Genomic DNA, 21,512 nt, shown 5'->3' with positions numbered 1-21,512 from the left:
CGTGTTGCCCTGGTTGGGTATTCCAAACTTACAGTTTCGATTAGAAACAGTAAATTATCGATTAGCTGTATTCCTGAATGCGTCTCTCGTAGTCAACAAAGCCCAAAACAAAATGTTGACCGAAATCCGTACGATGGTCCTCCAAAATCGATTAGTGTTAGATTTGTTAACAGCGGCACAAGGCGGAGTATGTGGAATGATAAATGCCACTTGCTGTACATATATATCTGAGATAAATTCTGATTCGGCACAACAGGCGATGAGGGTCCTGGAAAAAATGCAAACTGCTATGACCACCGAGTTTCAGGAAACAGCAGCACGATGGAGCCTGTGGGGGTGGTTTGCCTCCGGCTCCTGGTGGCAGATATTGCTAAAATTCTTTACACCGGTTCTGATTTTGATTGGAGTTTTGATTGTTTTCTCCTGCTGTGCCATACCCTCTATTAAGGCAATGGTTACCAGGCTGGCAACCAAGCTGTTTGTGCAATTACAATTGGCTCACACACCAACCTATACACTTTTGAACCTCGAGGAGCCCCAGGAAGGATGTGATAATGTGGACTAAGGACAAGACACTTATGATGATAATTGAAAGTGTAAAGTAATGAAGTTATGAGTGAAAATGTGTAAACAAGTGCTCATGATGGATGAGTGAAATTATGCTGAATTATTGTCATACACTGTAAATTTATTTTTACACTAGCTAACTGCAAATAAATGCTAAGAGGGAATTGATGGAGATTTTATGAGTTATCATTTATTTAATCATTGCCTGTTTACATGATATTCAATGTAATCAAAAGTAGTCTGAGTTAAGTTTCTGCTTCTTGTGAAATGAACTGTATCAACTATCTGTGATGTGGGAGTGAAACCAGCCACAAGACTGAAAGAATGTGTCTTAGCTGACTTGTTAAAGGATTCTACATTTATTATTGTCTGAATTATATTCTTTTATACTTCATTTACTGATTTAATCTCAATAAATCAGTTTTATTTATATAGCGCCAAATCACAACAAACAGTTGCCCCAAGGCGCTTATAATAATTATGTACCCATTCATATATGCTGCATTTAAGCTAAATGATTGCTCAGCCACAGTAATGAACTAAAGATTGCTTCAGGACTGACATCGAAACTTAACTGCTTACTCCCTTTTCAGTGAAAGAAACGCGCATGTTTCACAGGAAACCGTAACTCACAAGCAACCGTTCACCCCTCCCTTCCCCAAACACAATGTACCCTGATGCTATGTTGTAGTGTTTATGATTTGTTTTCTCTTCTAATAAAAGAGCAAGTGCCGGAGGGGCGGCGGAGAGGAGCGGGAAAAGCAAGGTTGGTCTTAGGTTTGTACGCTCTCTCCGAAGCTTCTCCCCTTTGCGCAAAGCTCACAAAAGAGATCTCTGTCTAATGTTGTCTCTTTTATGTGATTATGCTTTGAGAAACTGTGTTTTGCAGGATACGATCTCAGGCACAGTTTAAGTGCCAGGTCCAGTTAGGGCAACGAACCTGACAACATCTGAATTCTGACTGTTCTCGTGAAGATGTTCCCCGAGTATATCACTGGGACAAACAGTTATCTTTCTCTTAGAACTTGAAAGAGCTCTTGATTTGTGACCACAAGCTGAAGTCAGTGATGCTGTTATTTGACCATGACTGTAAAGCTGTTTGTAATGCTGAGTGTGGCAGAACTGTTGATCAAATTTACTAATAGATAAATGAATTAATTTAAAAAGTGCTAGGAATTTTTGGTTAATTACATTTAAGTTTAGGTTCGGATACCTCAGTGATGTTGCTGCAGATACAATAATTGTCCCTGGAATTATTGGTCTTCTTTACCAGTCATGTATAGGGATGGGTATTGATAACATTTTATTGATGCCATTATCACTTCTGCTTATCGATCTGATTCCTTATTGATTCCCTTATCGATACCTCTTTTGAACTTTCTGTGTACTAAAAGTAGGCTTTACAGGTTTTCTATGTCAATAACATTTTATTGAGTCTTAAAGTAAATAAGTATGAAATTGGTCTCTGGATCCCTGATCTCTGGACAGTTAATAAACAATCTGTAGTTTTTGTCAAAAACATTTCCTTTCAGACATTTTGGCATAAATGTCTCTCCATACCTCTGAGCTCAGCCGGCTGCTGCACGTCAGCGCAGGATGGCTGGTTTTGGAAGGAAAAAAGTGTTTTGATCGATTGCAGTTTGTCTGTATCACAGCATTTGGAAAGAGATGTCAATTTAAACTGTGTTTCACTTTATTAATTCCGACTGGATTCTATTGTTCTAACTTGATTCGGCAGAGTGTCGCGCAGCGTTTGGAGCTGTGTGAACAGAACGGAGGACGATTCTCGTTTCTTTCTCCCAACAAGACAGGAGTCCCAGTTAGTGACTTTAATCCACACAAAAGTGACTCACGATTGACATGTTCAGGGATAAACAAAAAAGCTGAAACCCAAAATTACCCCCAACACCACCTGCACGAAAATGTTTGAATTCTTTAAGCTCTGAAATGCAATCTGGGGCTATTCCAGACAATAAACTGCAGTGAGTGCAGCATCCATTTAGGTGAGGAAAAAACCCAACTTTCCTTATTCGAATTCATTCCAGTAGTATTCTGCTCTTACAAGGATGCAGCAGTTTTCTAGCTTGGCAGATAGTTCTGGAGGAAATCACTGAAGAAATTAACAAATTGAAAATATGGTTTGACCGAAACAAATTGTCAAACTTAAAATAAAACAGTGATGAAATGGAGGTGTAAGAGTCACTAGGTGTTCACAGGAAACAGATTTATTTCTGTATTTATTTATGTTCATTGTTAGTTGGTTTTATATTATCTGTTGTGTTTTAATCAGGTTCTTTTGTCTCTTTCCGCCAGGAACTTTTTGTTGGGGGGCTGGGGTAAAAATTAGAGGGGCTCCACAAAATGCAGTTGAAATGAACAATATATAGTAAATTGTTTTATAAATACCAAGGTATGTTTTAGTCACCCGTGCTCCTCTAAAATGTGGTATCAATGCACACACACATCACTTAGAATTATTGCCGAACAACGATATACAGCTTCTGTATATTCTGTGTTAGTGCGCGGCTGCAGCCGACGTGCTTGATGAATTCCTGCTCAAAAAGTAGTTCCCAGATAATTGTGATATATTCCTGTGCGATAATAAGTATATCTCATCTAAATCAATTCTAAAATGTACCAGTAATAAAATTATAAAGATAAGTGAAGTTTTAAGAGTGGTCGTAATAAATATTTAGGAAATCTAAATTTTTGGAGTATGGAGTTAAATTTGTCTCATTAATACTTGCAAATGCACAGAGGGTGATTTACAAATATCCTTTGATTTGTACATGTGCTTTGTGATACACAAATTTCTGATTTGTAACTTGTGTGTGGGTTTTTACAAATAAATGTTTATTAGCAAAACTGAAAATTCTGTTTGTGAAGGGTGATTCAGCATTGGTGGATCACCGAACACACATTCATCACTTTGCTCAGTTATGCAATATTGAGACATTTTCAGCGCAAAACTGCAGTTGAGATCCACAAATGTCAGTCGCTATTCACATTATTGGCAGAATTATTGGGGGGAGCTGAGGGGGGGATTGGCTCATTTTTGAGGGGGCTTAGCGCCGCCACTGACTCTTTCTCTAAAATTTTATTGTAGCATTATTAGTTATTATTACTATTATTGTTGTTGCTGCTATTATTAATATAAATTAAAAAATATTCCAATTTGTATTACATTTGACTCTTTTACGGCAACAAACACTAAGCCATTAATTATTATACAGAAATATACAGAAAATAAATGCACACAAACGTGCTGAGATGTGAACAGCTTCATGCTAATGTAGCGTGCGAGCTGCAAGGGCTTCACAATCAGTCACTCTCCTGCTGCACAAAAACTCAGGAACATGAACTCTTCTTTGGAGAGGAACACAACTCCATTTATTTATCTTTTTCGACACACACACACATGCGCACGAGGCCTCCTGATGAACTCCGCCCCTTCACCTGAGCATGCTCCACCCACTTATGCTGCATCCCACTCATACAATTATTTCCAACTCCTACAGGCGTCCCCCCAAAGACAAAGAAGTGTCCCCATTTCAGAGACACAAAGGAACAGCAAAATAGAAAATAAAACACAAGGATAAATGCAGCTATTAAAACAGAACTGTCAGGAGGAAAAAGAAAAAGAAAAAAAATCTGAGCATGAACACAACATACACACAACATACATGCCAGCCCCCATAAACACATGGAACCAGTAAACCCCAGCATGTAAAAAACAATTATTCCATCACATAGTCCCTAAAACGGGCAGGGGGTTGTGATGACCTACCAACCCGGGAGAACCTACAGTTGAAACCAGACATTTACATACACTGTGTGAAAAGACACGTAACACTTTTTTTTCTCACTGTCTTAAGCTAAATCAGACTAGACCTCTCCTGTTTCAGGTCAGTTGGGATTACCAAAATTATTTAATTTTGCTACGTGCCGCAATAACGAGAGACAGAATTTGTTACTGAATTTTATATCACTTTCCTCGAAATCAAACGTTTACATACATTTCCTTAGTATTTAGTAGCATTGCCTTTGAACTGCATGAAAGACGTGCGGACAGGTCCGCATCGGGACGCAGCTGGCGCGGTGCGGCGGCACAGGAAAAACACCTCGGTGTTGATAACCATTTGTAAAATCCAGGCGGGTTTTGATGGCTTTCAGTGGAGTGAGTATATGAGAAATTGTTTAACAGCTGGACATGTTCCAACTTGTCCTTAAGGCTTCCAACAGAGGTGTTTTTCCTGTGGCGGAGCATCGCGGCAGCTGCGAGCCGACGCTGCAATCCGTCCGCACGTCTTTCATTAAAAAAATCTCCTTTAACAGTGGAATATCCGGATAAAATGCTGAAACCAACTTCTTCTGAAAGTTCTCTGTTCTCTCACGACGTCCTGGATCAATAGAGCCTGAAATGTGGAGGTTTTCAGCTTGAAACAGGCTGACGACAGCGCCTGGGAGCGCTGCACGACGTCTCGCTCCGTGGGAAGTCCTTAAAGCGACAGTATCACCTCAAAATCTCTCATCAGCCGTTAAAATTTTCACCGAAAACCAGCTTAATTTTTCGAACCGTGTCCACTTCGATGTGCCTCACAGGTTTAGAAATATATATACGTACATACATATATATTCTATTTCTACCTCATTTTCTTATGTTATTGTACTGTTACAAGTATTATTATTGCTTATCCTTGCACACGCTGTTTGAACATTTTCCTCTACTTGCACCCATCTTGTGTTTTTTAAGAGCTGACGTAACGTGAATTTCTCCTCTGAGATCAATAAAGTTTCTTATCTTATATAACTGGCAACTCGAGTATGTCAGCTGCGACATGTTGGAAAGGTCTCTCTGCTTGCGTGGTTCACATAGGGCCATGATGTCGGGGAAGTGGGGACTTCCTCCTCTGACATGCATAACACTGATCACACCAAGTTTTAATGTCACTGTACATAGTGGGCCAATAACATACACTTCTTACGCGTGCCAAAACCCTTTCACAGTCAAAGTGAGCAGTCAAAGGTGTGACGTGCACACCTTTGACTGCTCACCTGGTTCCAGCACCTCTGGAACCAGGACAGTAGGAATCACAATTTGTTTTGTCTGCCCCACATCAGTCAGCCACACATCTTTACACAACAGTCCATCAATGAAAGTCAGTCAGGGAAACTCATGCCACAGTCTATTTAAACCCCAACTAGCGTCTTTCACCCTCCACCTAGGTGGTCTCTGACCACCCTCCAGCCAGGCCAAAAGTTTTCAGATGTCAGCGTCACCCTGTTGGAGCTCCATGATACAGGAGCCATTATGTGATAGTGTGTAAATCGAACCCTGGTCTGCACTGGTCAGGGGTTCAGAAAGCGAACATGTGCTAGGGTCTGCTTCAGAGACCGTGGTTGCATTTTCTATAGCACACACGGTGCTGGAGTCACTGTCATTAACTGTTTGAGTACCTATGTGCATGAAACTCTGTGTAGCATCAGGGGCTTCATCATCCACCAGCTCTGCACCACGGTCAGGTCTGCGCAAGAGAGCATCTGCATTAGTGTGTTGAGCCCCACTTTTGTGCACAATTACCCAATCATATGGGTCCAGTTCCAGGGCCCAGCAGTTGCGACGCCCTGTTCTGTCACTGTTAATGGGAAGCCATCGTAGGCCTAACAATGGCAAGTAATCTGTGACAATAGTGAAAGGACAAAAGCCCGAAATGACAAACAGCCCACACTATCGCCTACAACTCCCTGTCGTATGTAGACCACCATCGCTCGGTTGCCGTGAGAGAGTGGCTAGCCTAAGCCACCACCTTCTCCAACCCATTATCGTTTTGCGGCAACACCACCCCCACAGTCGTTTGAGAAGCGTCTGAGTATAGAATGAAATGGCGGGTGAAGTCTGGGTGACACATTATCGGTTCTGCACAGAGAGCATCCTGCATCAACTCAAATGCATCTTGGCAATCTGCAGTCCACTGGAATGGAACATTCTTTCCCATGACGTGACTAAGGGGAGCTGCTTTCTGGGCAAAATTCCTCACAAATCTCCTATAACAGCAACAGAGCCCCAGAAAAGCATGCACCTCTGTAGTGGACAGGCCTCGACTTAACCTCTCTGTGTTTTTGGGGTCAGGGCAAAGCCCCTCAGCCGAGATGAGGCGGCCCACCTGAACAGGCAGAATCACTTCACTGAAAGGTGGGACAGTGGCATAAATACACATAGAAATGTTACAACATTCTGGAATAGTCTGTAGCCTGTAAGAAAGGAATATTTATCAATGCAAAGAAATCCACGACCAACAACCATAATGGCATGCGTCTGCCACATAAAATCAAAACCCAGCAAGATCATCTACGTAGCTGTCCGCATGACGTGCACAGTCTGTTCATAAGACCTGCCACCCAAGTTTATAGGAAGGGCCACAGTACCTAACGTGTTCAATAAAAAAGTGTCTAAAAAAGTAAATTGCCCATTTACTGCACGTGCAAACATGTACTGTGTATTCAACACGTTTACGTAGAGCTGGGATGGACATGTAAAACTCCTCTGAAATCAAAGAAACACTAGAACCAGAGTCAATTAACACAGCTACGTCAACACCCTCTACCAGTCCTTTGATACAGTGGGGTAAAAAGTATTTAGCTAAAAAGTATTATGTTCTCTTATTTAGAAAGATGAGAGAGGTCTGTAATTTTCAACATAGGTACACTATGAGAGACAAAATGAGAAAAAAAAAATCCAGGAAATCATATTGTAGGATTTTTAAAGAATTTATTTGTAAATGATGGTGGAAAATGAGTATTTGGTCAATAACAAAAGTTCAGCTCAATACTTTGTAACATAATCTTTGTTGGCAATGACATTGTCAAATGTTTCATGTAAGTCTTCACCAGGTTTGCACACACTGTAGCTGGTATTTTAGCCCATTCTTCCATGCAGATCTCCTGCAGAGCAGTGATGTTTTGGGGCTGTCGCTGGGAACATGGACTTTCAACTCCCTCCACAAATTTTCTATGGGGTTGAGGTTTGGAGACTGGCTAGGCCACTCCAGGACCCTGAAATGCTTTTTACGGAGCCACTCCTTCATTGCCTGAGTGGTGTGTTTGGGATCATTGTCATGCTGGAAGACCAGCCACATTGTATCTTCAATGCTTTCACTGATGGAAGGAGATTTTGGTTTAAAATCTCATGATACATGGCCCCGTTCATTCTTCCCTTAACACAGATCAGTCGGCCTGTCCCCTTTGCAGAAAAACAGCCCCAAAGCATGATGTTTCCACCCCCATGCTTCACAGCAGATATTGTGTTCTTGGAATGCAACTCAGCATTCTTCTTCCTCCAAACACGACGAGTTGAGTTTTTACCAAAATGTTCTCTTTTGGTTTCATCTGACCACATGATATTCTCCCAATCCTCTTCTGGATCATCCATATGCTCTCTGGCAAATGTAAAAACTTGGACATGTACTGGCTTAAGCAGGGGGACACGCCTGGCACTGCAGGATTTGAGTCCCTCTGCATAGTGTGTAGCCTTTGTTACTTTGGTCCCAGCTCTCTGCAGGTCATTCATCAGGTCCCTCTGTGTAGTTCTCGGATTTTTGTTCACCGTTCTCATGATCATTTTGACCCCATGGAATGACATCTTGCGTGGAGCACCAGATCGAGGGAGATTATCAATGGTCTTGTATGTCTTGCATTTTCTTACAATTGCTCCTACAGTTGATTTATTCACACCAACCTGCTTGACTATTGTAGACTCACTCTTCACAGCCTGGTGCACATCTACAATTTTCTTCCTGGTGTCCTTCGACAGCTCTTTGGTCTTGGCCATTGTCAGATCCCATTATTTCTTTTTAGATACACGGCACACGCTCACCCTCCGATGAGTGTGTTTGTGTACTAAAACCAGCTCTCCGTCTCTGGGGTCCGACCTTCGTGTCTCCATGGGTATTACCCGGCAGGGCTGCACAAAGGCTGTTCAAGCTGGTGGCGAGGAGATTCGTCTAGCCGCTCACTGCCTCCATCCAGACGTCCACCCCGCTGACGCTGATCTCGCACCCCGGTCGAATAGCCTTCTCTGGAACCAGGATACGAACCGGCCACGCCCGTTAACGGCAGCTCTCCTCTTATGGATCAGGGCTCTTGGAATGTTGCTAGATTTTGAATTTAGTGACTCGTACAGCGAGTCCCCAGGATGCGTTAATTTCATTAAAAACCAGACTAACCTTTTAGAGCATTTTTTGATGTTGTACACCCAATAAACTTTAACTTTTACACCTTAAGAAGCATCAATAAATCCAATGTCCGAGCCTTAACACTTTAACTGCATGCTTGGAAATTTATTGCAGGTTTTGCAAGTGCCGACAACATAATCAAAATAGGTTATATGATAATTTCACAACAGTAATTCAAGTATAATCAGAATAATGATTGGCAGAGATTTTTATTTTTAATTCAATAATGCTGTCTGATCTTACTTTGACTGGACTGGATTGACTCCTTAACAATTTTTCTAGGAGTGAGGGAAGGAGGTTTTTGATGTTAAAGTCCCCGGCTCGATGAACTTGATTTCCTCTTCATCAGCTATTAGTTGTTAGCTGACCACGATCCTTGTGTGATGTTGTAATCCTTCAGGAAATTAATCCACATAAGAGTTTATTCCTTCTTCAATCAACCAAAAGTTGATCTAATCCATTCTGGTATGATGTGATGTTCCTTGAGAGAGAAAACGTTGAAACTTCCTCACTCAGACTTAAGGCCAGTGATTATTCTCCAATGCTCTGCTACTCCGTGACTGGACGGCCTGAGTGGGAGTTGAAAACTCTCTCAAATGATCTCTTATGGCTCCAATCCTCTCACTCCACGATTCCAATTGCTGCTCACAAGATGGTCAAGTCTTGTGATCTCCTCGTAGCAGGGGAGAAGTGACAACAGCACCTCTCCCTGGAAGAATAACCCCGTTTCCTGGTATTTCACAGTTTATATATGTGCTGATTCTTGTTGTATTTAGATGAGCTTGGTTACCATGGGGATGCTGGTGACTCAAAACCTCCCCCCTTCTCCTTCCCTTACTGGAAGCCATCTGCGGCCTTTTGCCAGTAACTTATTTCTCAAGTTCCTCTTTTCTGTTAACACTTCAATTTTTCTGAGAATTCGTTTTTCTAAATCATGTCTTTAGAATCACATCAATAATATTCAATCATTTCATTACAACTCTCTTTCACATAAAAACAATTCATATGATCATATACAAACATTTTCATTCCTTATTATTCATTTCATATTTTATCACATCTTAATCATTTGATCAGTTGTTTATCATCAGCTTCTCTTGCTCTGCTTGCGACATCACTTCACTTCCTCTTTTCTCCTACTCTGCACTCTTTATGAAAAACTCATATAATCATTCATTTCACTTATTTGTAACATACTTTTTCTAATCAACTCTTAACTTTTAACACATTAATACTTCATTTGATCATACTTGTCATGTTAGAATCATTCTTAGACATATTCCATCATCTTCACCACTGAGTTCATTCCGTAGGCCTCCCCATTTGTAATGGAAAAGTCCGGTATGACCTCACTTACTCCGGGAAAGTACCAAACACTGTCCAGTTTAATCCAACAGCATGTATATTAATCCAATGGCACGTACTATATTCCAAGATGAAAACAAGCTGAAAGCAAGCTTAAAGTCATCTTTCTTGACACCATGGTTGAGTTTGGAGTCTGTTTGAGGCTATGGACAGGTGTCTTTTATACAGATAACATGTTCAAACAGATGCCATTAATACAGGTAACAGGTGGAGGACAGAAGAGCTTCTTAAAGAAGTTACATTTATGTGAGAGCCTGAAATCTTGCTTGTTTGTGGGTGACCAAATACTTATTTTCCACCATAATTTACAAATAAATTCTTTAAAAATCCTCATTTTGTCTCTCATAATTGAAGTGTACCTATGTTGAAAATTACAGACCTCTCTCATCTTTCTAAGTAGGAGAACTTGCACAATCAGTGGCTGACTAAATACTTTTTTGCCCCACTGTATAGGCTGTAGACTCACCCACTGTAGAGGAGTCCATAGCGGGATTCGAAGTCGCTACTGCAGGGTTGGCAGTGTGACCCATTGGTGTCAACACTGGCATCCGGGTCTCGATGCCAGCTACTGGAAGTTTCCCCGCTCCTGTCCATGTGGGAATGGAGATGGTGAACGTCGGGAGGGAGACAGAAACCTTATGCCACGCCCCTCGTGTGGGCCCCTCGTGTCCTCACTGGTCGGTCGGCGTGGTGAGAAGCCGTCAATGCTGCCTGGGGTTCTTCACTCTTGTAGAGGCGATTCCCTGCTGCGGTATCCCCTCAGTAGCCTGCGCTGTGGAGACAGGTCTCTCGTGCGGTCGTCCATCCGGAGGTCCCTGGAGGTGGACTTACAGCCAACCCCACCACAATCACAGTGACACCACACTGCTGCTCTCTGCGCTCCCCCGGGCTCTGCTAACCAGCCCCAGGAAAAGGGGGACTTTGACCGTCACACTGAGTCCAATGGGTATGTGCTCTCAGATCCCTCATCTCCGTTTGTAAATTGTCTGTCCGTGAAGTGAGCCGTTCCATGGCATGAACTAGTCTTTCTGTGGTGTTCGCATAAGAATCCATGCCACTTGGCACTGACGAATTGAGTGTTGCCACCATAGCAGGATGTGGTTGGAGTAGGGCAATCCAGGTGTCCTCACCTTCAGAGCCTGTCTGGCATGTTCACAGCAGCCTGCTATACTCAACACCTCCTCCACATCTGTTGCCCCCTGTTCATGACACTTAGCCTGCAGGGCAGGGTCGAGGCCGGTAAGAAAACGCCTAAATGTCTCACCATTTCTGGTAGTTCTGTCATCGTCTGGAAATGCCTCAGCCACAAGCCTGGAGAGCCACAAGCTGCATAAACCTCCAAACTCTCGTTCGGCTGACGTAGTCGTGCAGAGATGCAACTCCAGAAGTACAGGAGGAACTGTTTCTCTCCAAAAGCCTCCTTCAGCCTCTCTCATTCGCTCATAATCACACTGAACATCAGGTGATAAACTGTCACATCAGGAAAGCTGCACCATCCAGTCTCGTAAGGAGGACATTCACCAAAGCAGCGCCGTAGCTCCCGCTTCTGGTCCGTCTCGTCTGGGTGCGGACGGCAGCCTCAAATTGCTTTATCCATGTGGCAAACGGCTTCCCACCGTCGCCACGAAACGGCGGCAGGAGCTCAACTCTTACACCACTCATGCCGCTATTCCATGCAGCATTAATTTCAAAACAATCCTCCTCCATGTCACAGCTCATAGTGTCGCCTTTCTGACCTCTTAACATGCCGCTCCAAATGTAGCTACCGAGTACAGCTAGCCCAACCAGAAAGTTTAGTATTAGAAAATTACTCAAAAAAAAAACAAAACCCACAGAGCACACACCAGCTGCAGAGGCTTCACAATGAGTCACTCTTCTGCTGGACAAAAACTCAGTAACATGAATTCTTCTTTGGAGAGGAACACAACTCCGTTTATTTATCTTTTTCGACACACACACACACACACACACACACACACACACACAAAACGCCTCCTGATGACGTCCACCCCTTCCCTGGGCATGCTCCACCCACTTATGCTGTATCCCACTCATGCATCCATCCATCCATCCATTTTTCTTCCGCTTTATCCGGAGTCGGGTCGCGGGGGCAGCAGCACAAGCAAAGCCGCCCAGACCTCCCGATCCACACACACCTCCTCCAGCTCCTCCGGGGGAACCCCAAGGCGTTCCCAAGCCAGCCGAGAGATGTAGTCCCTCCAGCGTGTCCTGGATCTTCCCCGGGGCCTCCTCCCAATGGGACGTGCCTGGAACACCTCTCCAGCGAGGCGTCCAGGGGGCATCCGGAAAAGATGCCCGAGCCACCTCAACTGACTCCTTTCGATGTGGAGGAGCAGCGGCTCGACTCTGAGCTCCTCCTGAGTGACCGAGCTCCTCACCCTATCTCTAAGGGAGTGCCCAGCCACCCTGCGGAAGAAACTCATCTCGGCCACTTGTACTTGCGATCTCGTTCTTTCGGTCATGAGCCAAATCTCATGACCATAGGTGAGGATTGGAACATAGATCGATCTGTAAATTGAGAGCTTTGCCCCCCTACTCAGCTCTCTCTTCACCACGACGATCCGATACAGCGACCGCATCACTGCAGATGCTGCACCGATCCGTCTATCGATCTCACGCTCCATCCGTCCCTCACTCATGAACAAGACCCCGAGATACTTAAACTCCTCCACTTGAGGCAAGGACACTCCACCGACCTGACCCGACCCATTCATGCAATTATTTCCAACTCTTACACTAACTTTAACATCGAAAACGCCATAGACATGCTAACGCGTTAGCATCTGTCCTGTTTTTAAGTTTTAAAATACATCAACTGTTTCAGAAGACCGTAACAGGCCGGTTTAACATAAAAAAGGTAAATATCACTCACAGACATGCTCTTTAGGGAAAAATAAAGATAAAGCGAAATAAAACAAAGAACCAATGAAGCAGCGAGTCGGATTAATGCTTCATTGCTTCAAGCTTCAAAGAAGAGCAGCACTGCAGAAACGGTTGATTACAGACCCTGCAGGCGTTCTGTAATCAACGTAGAGACATGATCATTTTCCCGACAAACACCCCCAAAAACAACGGCTGCTCTGAAGGACCAATAAGGGAATCGTTAAGCAAAAAGGCTATTGATGTCGGTGGATCAAATCATTTCTTAACGATACCCGAAAAGAACTGGCTCTCGATACCCAACCCAAGTCATACATAATGAATATTGTGTAATATTCCAATAATAATTGGTTGAATTTAATGCAACTTGCTTACATTCTTAAGGCACCAAATGGGTCTTTAAATTGTATTCTTGGTTCATAAGATCGGAGGTTTGAAACTGTTCCCTCAAAATCAAGCTGACAAGTACTCAGAAGTCAAAAATCACCAGCCGTCACCAGGACAAATCTGCAATGGCACAATATCATAATTTCTTTCTAGTATATAAACATACAAATGTGTCATATTTGGTGCTTTTATGACAAAATGAATGATAGGTTAGCTATGCTGCCCCACGACATGCACCTGTTTTTTTTTTTTTTTTTTTTTGAAGGGCTGTGAAACGCACTACAGCTGGATAACAGTTTAATTTCTTAATTTCCTGGTTTCACCTGATAAAGCTCAGTTTGACGTCACAACACTGTGAACTATTGTTCATCATTTCAGATCTGACACACACTGCAGGACGACCACTCACTTTCATCATGAAGTTTCTACTGCTGTTCTTCTGTGAGTATGGTGAATATGTGTCTGTCTATATTTGTGTGTGTGTTTGTGATTTTTTTATTTGATTTATTTGCCAATAAAATACATTTAAAATAAATATTGAACATGTCACAATTTTTATTATTAAATCTTAGTGTCAGTAATAACCCAAGTAATCCACACATACAAAGATATCAAACCATAGATGTCCATAAATTAAGTTATGTGTACTAATGTGAAATGTCACAGGAAAAAAGCATTCAACAAGAAAAAGGACATGGAAAGACAAGACATCAGTTAAAATCTATCAGTAATTAGAAAGCAATCCTGCCCCTTGTCAGTGCAAATTAATACCAGCAGGATCAGACCCAACTGATGGCCTATAAAAAGGTGTCTCATTACTAAGGTGTCACACAAGAAACATCTCATGATGGGTAAAAGCAAAGAGCTCTCTTAAGATCTTCACAACCTTACTGTTGCAAAACATACTGATGCATTGGTCACAGAAGGATTTTTATACTTCTGAATGTTCCAGTGAGCACTGTTGGAACCATAATCTCAAAGTGGAAAGAACTTAATTTCACTATAAACCGGCTACATCCAGGTGCTCCTTGTAAGATTGCTGACAGAGGAATAAAAAGAATTATCAAAAGAGTTGTCCAAGAGCCAAGGACCACTTGTGGAGAGCTTCAAAAAGACCTGGAATTAGCAGGTACAATTGTTTCAAAGAAACCATTAAGTAATGCATTCAACCGCCATGACCTGTATGCACGCTCAATACAAGATACATGCTTGCAAAAAAGCATGATGAAAATAGTTTACACTTTGCTGCGTAACATTTAGACAAGCCTGTGAAATACTGGGAGAATATAATCTGGTCAGATGACACCAAAATGGAACTTTTTGGATGCCATAATACCCACCATAAATGGCACTGCACATCACCCCCAAAACACCACACCAACAGTGAAGTTTGGAGTTGGTAGCATCATGGTGTGAGGCTGCTTTTCAGCATTCAGCACTGGCAAACTTCATATACGAGGTCTATTAGAAAAGTATCCGACCTTATTATTTTTTTCAAAAACCATATGGATTTGAATCACGTGTGATTGCGTCAGACAAGCTTGAACCCTCGTGCGCATGCGTGAGTTTTTTCACGCCTGTCGGTTGCGTCATTCGCCTGTGAGCAGGTTTTCAGTGAGGAGTGGTCCACCCCCTCGGCGGATTTTCATTGTCAGGACATGGCGGAATGATTTGGGCTTTTTTTCCATCAGAATTTTTTCAGAAACTGTTAGAGACTGGCACCTGGAAACCATTCGAAAAATTTATCTGGCTTTCGGTGAAAATTTTACGGGCTTCACAGAGAATAAGGGCTGTTACTACAGGTTTAAGGACGGCTTTAAAGACGCTCGGCGCGCCGCGCTCTGTGCCGCCATCGAGAGCCACAAACCACCGAATCATTTCTAAACGGATGGCTGTCTGGATCCGTGACTGTCGTGTGCACTTTCTCTGGTTATCACAAGAGCTGGACATCAGCCATTTTCCGGCAGATTTCACTTTTAACAAGAGATTTTGTTATGGAAAGCCGAGCGGAGGCTTCGCACGTCTCGACCGATTTGCTGATGGAGCGAGACAAAGGAACACCTCCATTTTGGTCTCACAGGACGGCTTTGAGATGGCGTTCAGACAGCTGTCGGTGTTTTTTCCATCGAGTGATTATCCGAGAAATTGTGGATGTGCCTGGACATGCCAGAACATGTCCCGTGAGGCTTTATCACGGCGTCGCTTTGCGCCATGCGGCACCACCGCGACGCGCGGAATTCCTCCGCATGTCTGTCTCATGTGCCAAAAAGAGGTGCTGATTCCACGTCTTTTCACAAGTCCTGTGCTAGTCAGACGACGTCCCGGATAAAACACAGCGGCCAGTTGTGGAAATGAACGACACATTCCACTGTTCAGGAGTTTTGTCATTTCATTTATTACACTAACTGACGTACTGTACTTATTTGCAGTGGTGGGCACAGTCCATGGGGGGGGGGTGTTTGTCGGAAATAATCATGTCTCTACATTGAGACGGAACCCTTGCAGGGTCTGTAATCAACCGTTTCTGCAGCGTGGCTCTTCTTTGAAGCTTGAAGCAATGAAGCATTGATTCGACCTGCCGCTTCGTTGGTTCTTTGTTTTATTTCACTTTTTCTTAATTTTTCCCTGCTAAAACCCCAAAGAGCATATGTCTGAGTAATATTTACCTTTTTTATGTTAAACCGACCTGTTATGGTCTTCTGAAACAATTGATAGATGTATTACTTAAAAACGGGACCAATGCTAACGTGTTAGCATGTCCTACAGCATTTTCAGTGTTAAAGTTTGTTAAAGCACGTTTGTGTGCATTTGTTTTCTGTATAATAATTAATGACTCAGCGATTGTTGTCGTAAAAGAGTCAAATGTATTACAATTGTAATATTTTTAAAATTTTTTTTGTTAATATATTAATAATAATAGCAACAATAATAGTGATAACTATGCTACAATACAATTTTAGAGAGAGATAAAAAGAACGTGATTAAAAAAACAGGAAATATAAAACCAACTAACATAAACATAAATAATAATCTAAAATAATCAGTGTTTCCTGTGAACACCTAGTGACTCTTATACCTCCACTTCATCCCTGTTTTATTAAGTTTAATGACAATTTGTTTCGGTCAAACCATATTTTCAATTTGGTTAATTTCTTCAGTGATTTCCTCCAGAACTATCTGCCAAACTAGAAAAACTGCTGCATCCTAGTCAGAGCAGAATACTACTGGAATGAATTTGAATAAGGAAGTTGGGGTTTTTCTCACTAAATGGATGCTGCACTCACTACAGTTTATTGTCTGGAATAGCCCCAGATTGCATTTCAGAGCTTCTAGAATTCAAACATTTTCGTGTGGGTGGTGTTGGGGGGTAATTTTGGGTTACAGCTTTTTTTGTTTTTTACCACTTTAATCCCTGAATATGTTAATCGTGAGTCACTTTCGTGCGGATTAAAGTCACTAACTGGGACTCCTGTCTTGTGAGAAAGAAACGAGAATCGTCCTCCGTTCTGTTCACACAGCTCCAAATGCTGCGCGGCTCGCTGCCGATCAAGTTAGAACGATAGAATCCAGTTGGAGTTAATAAATTCAAAGTGAAACGCCATGTAAATCATTTGACACCTCTTTCCAAACATTGTAATACAAACAAACTACAATCGATCAAAACGTTTTTTCTCCCAAAATGAGATGTCCTGCGCTGACATGCAGCCTCTGGATGAGCCGTACCTCTGAGCTCATGCCAAAATGTCTGAAAGTAAATGCTTTCGCCAAAAACTACAGATTTTGTTTATTTTTATTTATGTCCAGAAATCAAGGATCCAGTGACAAATTTCATATTTCTTTACTTTAAGACTCAATAAAATGTTGTTGACGTAGAAACCCTGTAAAGCCTACTTTTAGTATGCAGAAAATTCACAAGAGGTATTGATAAGGGAATCAATAAGGAATCAGATCGATAAGCAGAATCGATCCGATTCTGCTTATTGATCTGATATCAATATCGATAAAATATCATATTTTATCGATATTGATAAAATCTTATCAATACCCATCCCTATTAGCGAAGCTACCTTTTTTGTTAGTGGATTAGCTTTTCAGCTAACTTCAAAAACAATCAGCGGACCAATTAGCTTCCAATAAATTTAGTTTGAATAACTGTTAGACATTTTTTTACGCAGTTAGTCACGGTGAATAACATCTATAAACCCTGTTGGCTCCTATCTGCTACATATTTTGCAGCAGTGAGGCAGCTGAGCTCAACTCTACCCCAGCAGAAGGAGCCTGGCTACCAGGCTGCCACAAAAAAAAGTAATTTTCCTTGACAGCATACAGTGGTCCACTTCGTGAGGCAGACATCTTGAAAAGGAAAGCAGGTTTGACTTATGGTTTTTGATTTATACATCAAATTAATCCGGATAGAATAACTACATTAATGTCAACTCTGTATGACCACTGTGTGCTGTGAAGGATAATGACTCTTCCCTACAGCAGTGGGCTGGGCGCACAAAGACAGAAGCACTGATTGATTGGCTGTGTTTGGGTTTGTGATTGTCTTTGATTCTATCAGAAGTGTTGGCGGTGTTTAAACTTGTTAGTAGCTGAGAGTGTACCAGACACAATACTGAAAGTTAGCAGTTAGCTGTAGCTTCCGATAATTTTTTTGGTGGTTTAGCGTTATAAAAGATAACTTTTCAGTTAGCTGATTAGCGGTTATCAAAGCTAACTTTTTGGTTTGCTGTGCCCACTGCTGCTTATTTGTTTTGGCTTCTTTGTATATGTGGATTACCTGGGTTGTTACCGACATCTGGTGAAAATTTCATGTCAGTTAGTGCCTTTAGAAATGTATTTACTGACAAAAGGGCGACTTGTTCAATATTTATTTTGCTCGCTGTACATGTACAAAAGATCCGTTGGCGGTGGAAATCGTGTGGGTTCCGACTCTTCTCTGGACGGGCGTCTCCTATCCTCGAGCCTGCCCACACTACACCAACTTGAGATTGACTGTAATATTGATTGTATCTGTATTCGTTGTGCACTTTTCACAACATTAAATTGTTATTCTTGCATTCCCATTGACCGTTCATTTACGCCCCCTGTTGTGGGTCCGTGTCATCACACTTTTCACAACACGTCTCCCACTGTCTGTCTCTTTCATGATGTCCACTTTTGTGTGTCATTGTGACTCTTTGGTTCCCGGTCCATCATGTCTCTGTGTCTGGTCTGGTCTCTGTGTTACCCCGTCCTCTGGGTTCCTGGAGCCTTAAAGACTTGCATGGATTCCTTACTAAAACATGGCATAGGCCAAAACCTAGAAACTCACGTAAGCACAAAAATATCCAGATGTATCAAAGTGTGTGTATGCATGGATCCAAGCACGTTCTATTTGTACATATCACTGAACATGGAATTGAGCACACATGCACCCAACTCTGCCATGCCCCTATTTAAATATGCAATTCCATGTTAATAGGTCCTTTGAGGAGGGATTTCCCACACTGTCACATCAGATAGCATGACCCCAGAAAAGAGTGTCAGCTAGATGACTAGAAATGACATGGAGACACGCATGGATAGTTTATATGGTTACCTGTTAAATGGAATAATCATGAAACTGGAAAAATGTTAGTGGGAGTGTGTGTGTATGTGTATGTGTGTGAGGCTGTAAACGCTGTGAGCTCAGTGCAGCGCACACACAAGTGATGTGCTCTGCTGCTGACAGTGTTTGACATTCACAACATCACACACACGTTTATGGACAAATACTGAACACAGGGAGACAATCGGAGGTTGTTAAGCATCTGCAGCTGTAGTGTCATCAAGAAAAAGAAAACACATTAATACTAACAACAAGAAACATTTGAATGCATATGTGCCCAATTGTGCCCTCACTGGTTTTTATTTGCGTAATTACACAAGTAAATTTACACAGCAAGTAGCCACCAATCGCACACTGTGCCAGCCTCTCTGTTCCCAACCCAACCCAATGCATTTGCTCGTCACATATGATTTGAACACTGATGGAACGAAATTGTTTCCTATTAACAAAAACGAAGTTATCATGTGATGGCGCCTTTATAGCAATATATCCAGTCAATAGCTCCAATTACATTAGGGAAACTGGCTCTCACTGCAAATTGTGCACTAATGTTGGAATGTGATGTACATGGATGACATTCGGATGATTGCATTCCACACAGCTGGCATGGCTCGGCTCAAGGTTGATAGGCACGCTCCTAACTGATCAGCCAGCTCACGCCGGAATGCCCCTGTTGTCAGGAAGTGCAGCATGGTCAGCACCTGTGTAAGCACAGACAACACCTGGCTCCTTGCCGTATTGTGCTCTGGGCCGGCCGCAGTTCTGCGCACAACTCCAGTAACACTGGCCTTGATAAATGAAATCGGCTTATGAGACAATTATCGTCATTTGCAAGTAAATCCTCGTGTTCCCTGAACACATGCTCATATTGGATTATACCATTTGAAAGGTCCTCTGACAACGCTAATGCAGCCATTGTTAATGCCATTTTATACATCACTTTGTGCATTTTTTATATCCAACCATATAATTGCAAACACATGGGTGTGTTAATTGTCCATAAGTGTGTCTCTGGTGTGCACATTACTGATGACACCTTGTTTTCACACTATTGACAGTTTCATGTTGGCAGTGGAACAATAGCTATAGAAATGTGCGTACGCCAGCCAGGATTTTTGTGTGACACACTGCACATTTCCACAGTCATTTCACTTTTGATACATCTGAACATTAGCGTAGAGACAAACGTAACCCAGCTTGTTTGTTTTTTTGGTTCTCACTCATGGATTATTAAAACCACCATTGTTTTGTATACTCAGTTTTGACTCCTGGCTGCCTGCTTCCTTGGGGTTCAATTAGACTCTGATCCACCCTGGACTACAACACTTCTGTAATCCACACATGGTCAAAATTATGCATACAGGCTCAAATATATACATACACCCAGTGTTGTATAAAGTACCGGAAAATCACACTTAAGTAAAAGTACAGATACCCATTAAAAAAAATGACTTTGGTAGAAGTTCAAGTAACCGATTGAAATGCTACTCAAGTAAAAGTCTTAAAGTATCTAGTATTTATTGTACTTAAGTATAAGTAATGTACAACTAAATGTACTCAAGTATTGAAAGTAAAAGTACAAGTAAATGTTAAATGGACTGATTTTTTTTTATATATATATATACACTCAACAAAAATATAAACGCAACACTTTTGGTTTGGCTCCCATTTTGTATGAGATGAACTCAAAGATCTAAAACTTTTTCCACATACACAATATCACCATTTCCCTCAAATATTGTTCACAAACCAGTCTAAATCTGTGATAGTGAGCACTTCTCCTTTGCTGAGATAATCCATCCCACCTCACAGGTGTGCCATATCAAGATGCTGATTAGACACCATGATTAGTGCACAGGTGTGCCGTAGACTGCCCACAATAAAAGGCCACTCTGAAAGGTGCAGTTTTATCACACAGCACAATGCCACAGATGTCGCAAGATTTGAGGGAGTGTGCAATTGGCATGCTGACAGCAGGAATGTCAACCAGAGCTGTTGCTCGTGTATTGAATGTTCATGTCTCTACCATAAGCCATCTCCAAAGGCGTTTCAGAGAATTTGGCAGTACATCCAACCAGCCTCACAACCGCAGACCACGTGTAACCACACCAGCCCAGGACCTCCACATCCAGCATGTTCACCTCCAAGATCGTCTGAGACCAGCCACTCGGACAGCTGCTGGAACAGTCGGTTTGCATAACCAAAGAATTTCTGCACAAGCTGTCAGAAACCGTCTCAGGGAAGCTCATCTGCATGCTCGTCGTCCTCATCGGGGTCTCGACCTGACTCCAGTTCCTCGTCGTAACCGACTTGAGTGGGCAAATGCTCACATTTGCTGGTGTTTGGCACGTTGGAGAGGTGTCCTCTTCACGGATGATGCGAAGGAGATGTGTTGCACTGCATGAGGCAAATGGTGGTCACACCAGATACTGACTGGTATCCCCCCCCCCCCCCCCCCCATGAAACAA

The sequence above is a fragment of the Thalassophryne amazonica genome, chromosome 7, assembly GCF_902500255.1.
Source record: "Thalassophryne amazonica chromosome 7, fThaAma1.1, whole genome shotgun sequence".
Taxonomy (NCBI): Eukaryota; Metazoa; Chordata; class Actinopteri; order Batrachoidiformes; family Batrachoididae; genus Thalassophryne; species Thalassophryne amazonica.
The sequence above is the reverse complement of the archived record's forward strand: the minus strand, read 5'-3'. Positions refer to the sequence as shown.